The sequence below is a fragment of the Leucopleurus acutus genome (assembly GCF_964270905.1).
Source record: "Leucopleurus acutus genome assembly, chromosome: 1".
Classification (NCBI taxonomy): Eukaryota; Metazoa; Chordata; class Mammalia; order Artiodactyla; family Delphinidae; genus Leucopleurus; species Leucopleurus acutus.
The window spans coordinates 132,866,572-132,876,306 of NC_139142.1; positions in this window are offsets into that span (position 1 = coordinate 132,866,572).

The window sequence follows — 9,735 nt, forward strand, 5'->3', positions numbered from 1 at the left end:
CCGCAGGCAGGGTCGGATCCAGGTCCAGTCACCCCCGGGGGTGTGCTGACCTGGGTGCTCCATCAAGCACTTCCTCTAGCCAGGGAGCAAGGCCCAGCCCCTGCCCTCAGGGAGTGCCTAGGCTAGGAGGAGAGCTAAATACAGCAAAAGCCACAGTGAATGTGCAGGGGGTTGAGGGGACTCAGGCAGGCACTGATGAAGTTACTAAGTTGGCCACTTGCTCTTTTGGGTTATGGCACTTTCCAGAAGCTCCTGATAAAAGGCAACTGAAGAGCCCATTAACCCCTCACCCAGTAATTCAGATACGCATCTTAGCTTCCCTGCTCGTCTTCTCAAAGATGGCAGAATCCAGCGGAGAGGAGACACTAGACTGAAAATGTCCTGTTTAAGGCTGTGGGCAGCAATGTCCAGAGAACAGGGCAAAGCAGTCTGGAGGGGTTGTGCTCTGTACATGGCAGCAGAGGGCCTCCAAGGAGTCAGATGCCAGGAGAACAGAATCCTGACCTTAGGAATCACCTGATTCACAGGTGAGGAAACTGTGGACCAGGAAGGGGAGGGGGTTGGCCCCATCCCACGGGATTTAATGACCTGGAGCTTGAGCCATCTTCTTCCTCCCGGTGTGGTGGAAAGCCCTCAGACTTTGGAGCCAGATAGAACTTGATTTGAACCTAAACTCTCCCTTTAGTTTATGGCTAGCTATGTGGTCTTAGAAAAGTCATTTGCCTCTCTGAGCCTCGGTTTTCCTCAGCTGTGAAATGGAGACAATAGCCCTTTTTCAGGATTGTTGTGAAAACCGAAGATAATATATGCAAATCACCTGGCACATAGCAGGCATATGACAATCAGGACCACTACTGTCATTACTTCTCCCACCCAAACTGCCCCCGGCACGGACAGGTAGGTAGAGGGCCGGCTGCGGCAGAAGATTTCTCTGTGCTTGGTGATGGTTATATGAGGGCGTTAAGTTCCCGTTGGTGGGGCCAGATGCATGGAAAGTAGAATGTGCCCCATGGAGGGGCACAGAGGTTTTTTCTAACTAACCCTGGCTTGCAGAGGGTGCAGGCCCGGGGGCCACCCCTAGCTCACAGCCTGGAGAGAGGCCCAGGAGGCGTGGCCTCTTAGTAATAAGAGGTGTGGCCCCTCATTCACATTAAGACACCTGCCAGCCGCGTGCTTTGCAGTCACCAGAGCAGGCACCTTGGACAGATATACTACAGAGTCTCTCTCTTTCTCTCCCTTTTGCTCCAGTTTCCTCATTTATGTATTTGTTTTTATTCTTTTACTATATGACGTCAACAACACTTTCTGAGCGTGATGTACTGAGCTCTATCCTATTAGCTTAAATGCATAGTTCATTCAATTTTATCCTCACAACAGCGCTGCATGGAACATGACATCATCCCCATTTTACAAGAGGCAAAACTGAGGCTCAATTTCTTGCTGGAAGTCACTTGGCCAAGAAGGTGCCAGAACAGGGATTCAAACCCAGAGAGCCTTGCCTGACTTCAAATCCAGTATCTCCGCACCTGAGACTAGTACCTCCTGCCTGGGCTTGAAGTTCTTTCCAGGGAAGAGGGATAGATATGAGTAGGGCCTGCAGATTTTGGAGGCTGCAGCAGGCCTGGCTCCTGGGCAGGTGTGGGTGCATGTTGGGAGTGGAAGCCCCATTCAAACCCCAGAGAGTTCGCTCATGAGGCAACCCTGAATTCATGGAGGGCATCCCGGCAGCAGAACTAGGTGATGAGCACCACCCAGCAGCAAACGGGAAGAGAATGAGGGAGACGTTTGGTCCCTCCCAATATCTGTTTTCCTTCTCTTGGCAACGGCCTCAGTTCTCCCAACCAGTTTTGAAGGAAGATGTCTCTGCCCCAAGCTCTGAGGCCCTGGCTCTCAGGCCTAAAGAAATCCTCTAATCCCTGCCAGTCCCCATTATTGGTCCATGGATGAGCACATGGACCAGCAAGACATTTGGAGAAATTCCTTGGGATCTTCAGAAAGAAGCTGCCCCACTTTTCTGAGCAAGCTTCCATGGGTAACCTTTCTATCTGGTGTTTCCACCTCAGGTCCCTGTTTTTAAAAACTCAACTGTAGGGATTTAATGCAATCCCTTATCAAATTACCCATCACATTTTTCAGAGAAATAGAGCAAATAATGCTAAAATTTATATGGAGCCATAAAAGACCCGGAATTGCTAAAGCAATCCTGAGGAAAAAGAACAAAGCAGGAGGCATAACCCTCCTAGACTTCAGACAATACCACAAAGCTATAGTAATCAAAACAGCATGGTATTGGCACAAAAACAAACATATGGATCAATGGAACAGAATAGAGAGCCCAGAAATAAACCCACACACCTACCATCAATTAACCTTTGACAAAGGAGGCAAGAAAATACAATGGGAAAAAGTCTCTTCAGCAAGTTGGGAAAGCTGGACAGCTGCATGTATATCAGTGAAGTTGGAACACACCTTCATACCATACACAAAAATAAACTCAAAATGGCTTAAAGACTTAAAAATAAGATGTGACACCATAAAACTCCTAGAAGAGAACATAGGTAAAACATTCTCTGACATACAAAGTTTTTCTTAGGTCAATCTCCCAAGGCACTAGAAATAAAAGCAAAAATAAAGAAATGGAACCTAATCAAATTTACAAGCTTTTGCATAGCAAAGGAAACCATAAACGAAATGAAAAGACAACCTATGGGCTGGGAGAAAATATTTGCAAATGATGCCACTGACAAGGGCTTAATTTTCAAAAAATGCAAACAGCTCATACAACTCAACAACAAAAAAACAAACAACCCAATTGAAAAATGGGCAGAAGACCCAAATAGACATTTCTTCAAAGAAAGGCATACAGATGGCCAAGAGACACATGAAAAGATGCTCAACATCACTAATTATTAGGGAAATGCAAATCAAAACTACAATGAGGTACTGCCTCACACTGTTCAGAATTGCCATCATTAAAAAGTCTACAGGGACTTCCCTGGTGGTGCAGTGGTTGGGGGTCCGCCTGCCAATGTAGGGGACATGGGTTCGAGCCCTGGTTCGGGAAGATCCCACATGCCGCGGAGCAACTAAGCCTGTGTGCCACAACTACGGAGCCTGCGCTCTAGAGCCTGTGAGCCACAACTACTGAGCCCATGTGCCACAACTACTGAAGCCCACGTGCCTAGGGCCCGTGCTCCGCAGCAAGAGAAGCCACGACAATGAGAAGCCCACACACCGAAACGAAGAGTGGCCCCCGCTCGCCACAGCTAGAGAAAGCCCGTGCGCAGCAACAAAGACCCAACAGAGCCAAAAATAAATAAATAAATACATTAAAAAAAAAAAAGTCTACAAATAACAAATGCTGGAGAGGGTGTGGAGAAAAGGGAACTTTCTTGCACTGTTGGTGGGAATGAAAATTGGTGAAGCCACTATGGGAAACAGTATGGAGTATCCTCAGAAAACTAAAAATAGAACTATCATATGATCCAGCAATCCCACTCCTGGGCACATATCTGCAGAAAACCATAATTCGAAAAGATGCATGCACCCCAATGTTCATTGCAGCACTATTTACAATAGCCAAGACATAGAAGCAACTTCAGTGTCCATCGACAGAGGAATGGATAGCGAATGTGGTACATATATACAATGGAATATTACTCAGCCATAAAAAAGAATGAAATAATGCCATTTGCAGCAACATGGATGGCCTTAGAGATTATTAAACTAAGTGCAGTAAGTCAGAAAGAGAAAAATACCATATGATATTGCTTGTATGTGGAATCTAAAATATGACACAAGCAAACCTATCTATAAAACAGAAACAGACTGGCACACATAGAGAACAGACTTGTGGTTGCCAAGGGGAAGGGGGGATGGGGGAGGGAAGGATTGGGAGTTTGGGATTAGCAGATGAAAGCTATTATATAGAGAATGGATAAACAACAGGTCCTACTGTATAGCACAGGGAACTATATTCAATATCCTATGATAAGCCATAATGGAAAAGAATATTAAAAAAAGAACGTATATATGTATAACTGAATCACTTTGCTGTACAAGGGAAATTAACACAACATTGTAAATCAACTATTCTTCAATTAAAAAAAAAAACCCAACTGTAGGAAAGTTAGAAGGCCACAGGGCTTGCAAGTCCCCACCCCTACCCAGAGGGCCCTGGCCGAAGCGGTGAGAACACAGTTGAGGCCAGACTAGTGGAGTAACAGACACCGCAGTCGCTCCCCTGACTCCTGACCCAGAAGAGTCAGCCAGGCGCCCAGGCCAGGACACTGGGTATTTTCAGCCTCCAGCAGTATCAGCAGGGGCTGGGAGGCCTCAGCCATATTGTATTTCATGTGACCCCGGCACCAGGCCAGCAATACGGCCATGGGGTGCCGGCCTCGTGCCCTTGCCTGGCCTGGGCCTTGTCTCCCTTTCTGCTGGTCTTCAGAGCCAGAGAGGAGCAGAGGCCTGGGGGACAGGCTCCCACCAAACGGGCACCAGAAACAGCAGCAAGAGGGATTGGCAACTTTAGCTGTCACCAAAAGTGCTCAAGAATGGGCTTTGGGCCCCTCAGCAACCCTGCTCTCGGTATTCACTCTGTAGACATCCTGAGCAGTGCTTCTTTCTGGGTACCATTCGGGGGCTTGAGTGACCAACCATCCCCGTTTGTCCTGGTCGCTCCCGTTTTAGCACTGAAAATCCTGAGTCCCATGAAACCCCTCAGTCCTGGGCAAGCTGAAATGGTCGTTGACCATCTCCTACCTTCTCCAGCTGTGACTCCTCTCTGAAGATGCAGAAACTGAGGCCCAGGAAAGGGAAGTCCGTTGCCCACGTTCACGAAGCTAGAAGGTGAGGGGCTGGCACTGCAACCCAAATCTGTCTAACTCTTCCTGCCCCCTCCCCGGGGCAGGCGGCTTCCTGCCTCCCCCAGGTGATACTAATAGCCCTAAATTGCTCTCCCTCCTCCAGACTCCGCCCACCTCACCTGTCTCTCCCTAGGCTGTCAGGGTTGTTTTTCTAAAGCAGTGCATCAGAATCACCTGGAGGCCTTGTTTGAGCGGTTAGTTAGGCCCCTCCCCCAGAGTTTCTGATTCAGCAGGTCTGGGGGGTGGGGCTTGAGAATCTGCATTTCTAACAGGTCCGAGGTGATGCTGACACTGCTGGACGGGGAACACGCTTTGTGTGATGTAAACCGCAGCTCTGATAAAAGTCTCCCAAAACCTCTGAGCCTTCCTGTGGCCCACTGAATAAAGAACCAGGCCTGGGTTCAAGCCCCTCTGTGATGCAGCCCCCATCTCCCCCACGGCCACCCCCTCCACACCAGGTCACCACCCTGCCAAGCAACTCCGCATCCTCAGGAACTGCTCTGCTCTCTCCTGCCCCTGTGTCTTCGCTCAAGCTTTTGCTGGCCTGGACTCCACAGCTCCTCCGCATACACCAATCCCCTTATCCTTTAAGCCTGTTTCAAATGCCACCTCCTCTGGACGCCTCCTGGGGCCCCCATCAGTCAGGATGAAGAACCCCTCCCTCAGCTCGCAGCTGAGCCCCTATTTCATCCTGCCCTGTGTAACAGCTGTCCTTGTCACTAGTCTGTGGATTCCTTGAGGACACAGATTGTCTTTTTCATCTCTGTCTACATATTTGTTAAATGGATGTGACAGAACCGGGACAACAGCCGGATCTTCAGGGAGGCAGATTTGAACTCAACCTGAGAAAAACTTGCAACAACGTGAACAGTTTGACACCAACTCTTGAGGGTCCTGCCAGGAGATCATGAACTCCCTGTCACCTCTGGGCAACTCCAGCGGGGTTGGGTGGGCATCTACAAAGTCGCTGAAGCCCCTGGTTAGGCAGGCACTGAGCACCCAACCTCCTTCTCAGGCCCCTGTCTCCCCAGGAGAACCTGATCCCCACCAAACCTACTGCCCTGTTGTCCAGACCCACAGAGCCCCAAGGGCTGGCTGGACCTTGCCAAAGGCGAGTGATGGTAGACTGGCATGAATTTTTGTCAGTGGCCTTCACTGCCTGAATACAGGAAGTGACCGGTGGTGAGGCCCCTGCTCCGGGCCAGCCCCCTCCCTCCTTTGAATACTGCCTTCTCAGAAGGACCAACCCCTCCTGGATGCACCCCTTGCCTCACCTCATCCACACCTGTGCCCCAGCCTCATGGGCTACAGGAAGCAGCTCATCTCTGGGTAAGCTGAGTATCTGCGGGTTTGCCCCCAGCCTGGGCTCCTTGGGAACAGTGCCCATTTCCACGCCAGGCACGTGTAAATTCTCGGAAGGGGCGTTTACTTCCCATGCCCTGCCAGGTACACACCACAAATGCCCTCTTGCCCTTCTTTATCTGCCCTTGGAAAAGAACCTATGAAATCCATTCCAATCAAGGAGCCCATGACTGAGGCTTCCTGTCCCTGCTCACCCTGGGGAAATGTTTACTGTTTATTTCAGACAAACTTGAGAGACTCACTTGATTACATTGTGGCTAGGCACACTATTGCGGTGGTTTTTGTTTATTTGTTGGTTGAACTGGGGAGGGAAGAGAAGGATTTTCCAGAGTCCAGGCTCATGGCCTGGTAGGGCCTCTTAGGGTCAGCACTAAGAGTTTGGTGAGGTCTGCACTTTATATCACTCAAGACCATCTGCCCTGGCTCCCTCCTCCACCAGGAAGCGTCCATCAATCAGTTTCAAAGCCGGCAGCTTGGTTATTGGAACGGCCTGAGAAAGCTATGACCCAGGGTACCCAGCTGGGGAACACCCAGGTCTCATCTTGCCCCCTGCCAACCTCCAGGTCTCCTGAGCATTCTCGTTTCTGCTCCTTCCTGGGGCTGGCAGAGGTCATAACCTTCTGAAAGAATGCAGGGTCAGCCAGTCCGTCTGAAATTTCCCCTCCGGGTGTGTGAAAGCAGATATGTCCAACTGTGAACACACACAGCCCACATCCTTATGACTCAGCAGATGTGGCTGTCCTCAACTCTGTCCCCTGGAATGTCAAATAGACTGGCCTCAGAGGTCTGACAGCGTTAGAACAGATGCTACAAAGCCTGGGGTAGAGGCACTTTCCCCATGAGTCCTTTTGGACAACACCCAGACACCCAGATTCACCCACCCACACAGAGACAGACACACACACCCAGAACCCCCAGACACACAGTCAGATGCACATACACAGAAACAAAGAGAAAACTCAGATACATCCAGGGCTGCACACACACACACACACACACACACACACACACATCCAAATATACCCACAGAGACAGATGCGCACATGCAGGTACCTTGAAGTGCGCGCACGCACACACACACACACACACACACACACACACACTCCTCCAAAGGACTCAGCCAGAGCCTGCCCTGTCATCTATGCCTGACCTTGAACACCTCTTCCAAGCCCAACAGGTGGCCTCTGGCTCTCTGGAAGGGCCCTCTGGGTCTCTGACCTGGTATCAGGGTCACAATGGCTAGGGGTGGGGAAAAATGGTAAAGTCCTAATTCATCACACTACTACTTCAACACCCAGAGGAGACGTTTTACTCTTTCATTTGGCGACTTTCCAAAGTTCAGCCACGGGAAGGTGTCAGGACAAGCAAACAGAACACTAACCCATACTTTCTTTCCCCTTCTCTTACCAGAAGCTTACTCATTCATCCTTTAAGGCCAGAAGAAAGTCTGACCTACGGTAGGCCTATTCGGCACCAGTGTGTATTAAACTGAGTACGCCCTGCAGGACAGGAATGCTGGGAGAGGGTGGCTGCCGGGCGCCTGATTCTGAAGGCTCTGTTTTGGCTTCTTGCCAGCGTGAGGTCTGCAGCTTTCCTTGCCGTTTTGGATCCACAGGGAAAAATACGCCATTCATTAATTCAGTCCATAAATACTTACTGAACCCCCACAGACACTGTACACAAAACAGCAAACAGGCCCAGTCCCGCTCTCACAGAGCTTATGGCCCACAAGAGGAGGCAGACATGAAAAACTCATAATTCTTAAAGGAAATATTTGTTATGGGCTGAATTGCATCTTCTACCTCCCCTGCAAACTCATATGTTGAAGTCCTAACCCTCAGTAGCTCAGAATGGGACTATTTGGAGATATGGCCTTTAAAGAGGTGATTAAGTTAACAGGAGGCCAGGAGGGTGGGCCCTAATCCAATATGACTGGTGTCCTTATAAGAAGAGGAAATGCAGACACACACAGAGACACCAGGGATCCTTGTGACCAGAGGAACAACCATGTGAAGAGGCAGCAAGAGGACGTCTGTCTGCAAGCCGAGGAGGGAGGTCCCAGAGGAAATCAACCCTACTGGCACCTTGATCTTGGACTTCCAGCCTCCAGAGCTGTGAGAAAATTAATTTCTGTTGTTTAAGCCACCCAGTCTGTGGTATTTTGTTATGGCCATCCTAACAAACTAAATCAGCATCAAAAACAACAAAACAAGGAAACAAGGTAGGGGCCAAATAGTCTGAGTCCTGCATTTACTTCTTCTTCTTCTTCTTTTTTTAAAATATTTATTTGCCTGCACTGGGCTTTAGTTGCGGCACGCAAGATCTTTTTAGTTGCGGCATGTGGGCTCTAGTTCCCCAAGCAGGGATCAAACCCGGGCCCTCTGCGTTGGGAGCGCAGAGTCTTAGCCACTGGACCACCGGGGAGGTCCCTGCATCTACTTGTTTAGAGAGTTGTTACGCCTCTTGAAGTGAGCTACACAAGTTCTGAACGAAAAGGCAAAGCAGCAGTGTCTCCCTCTCAGCACCCTGCCCCCAGCAGGGCTCTGTTCCAGCCTCCCCCGCAAGCACCCTCTGGAGGGGTGGGAAGAAGACGGCCAACTGAGAGCCTCTGGCACCCATGTGGGAAGAAGGCCCTTGCTGCTTTCTCTTCTGTTTAATAAACCATTGCTGAGGCTCTGTGCAGAATCAGGCATCACAGAGGTGTGTTGGGGCAGAAAAGGTGAGTAGGAGGTGTGCCCGGGCCCCAGGAACCCTCTAACCAGAGTTCAGGGCACCAGCGTTGAGTGCCACTGTCGCCATGGTTGTTCTCCTTTTACATTTCTCAGAGTTGCTCTTTATGCCTGTGGTCTCAGAGGACAACTAAGGTATGTAAATAACAGATCCCTTATGTTTGCCAAGTCCTTCAGAGTTGACAAACCTCCCTTACAAAATGGGTCTCAACGAGGCACTCATGACAGGTAACATTGATGTCATTATCACCATTGCACGGATGAGAAAATCGAGGCCCAGAAAGGATGAATGACAAGGCCAAGATTCAACAGCTGAAAAGTGCCAGGAATTAGCCCAGGCCTTTTGGTGAAGCAGTGAAATATACGAAGGACTGCTAAGAACTAGAAAAGGGAATTGAGGGAATTCAATTCACAGAACCGCCTCCTCTCCATTCAAAATGAGCAGGGGAATGGCCCAGATGGCTTTTTTTGTTTTGTTTTTGGCCGCACCATGCAGCATGTGGAACTTCCCCGACCAGGAACTGAACCCATGCCCCCTGCGGTGAAGCCGGAACCTTAACCACTGGACCACCAAGGAAGTCCCCAAATGGCTTTTCAAATCCTGTCCAGCCTCTGGGATTAAACTCAGAGAGACAGGAAGGCACCAGAGAGTGAGTTGGCAAACGCAGCGTAGTTGGGCTTGGAAGATGTCCTCAGACCAGCATCCTTAGGCAAATTCCAAGGGGAGGTGGTGACTGGGGATGTGAGCTGCAAAGCAGGGGGGATTTTCTACCCCT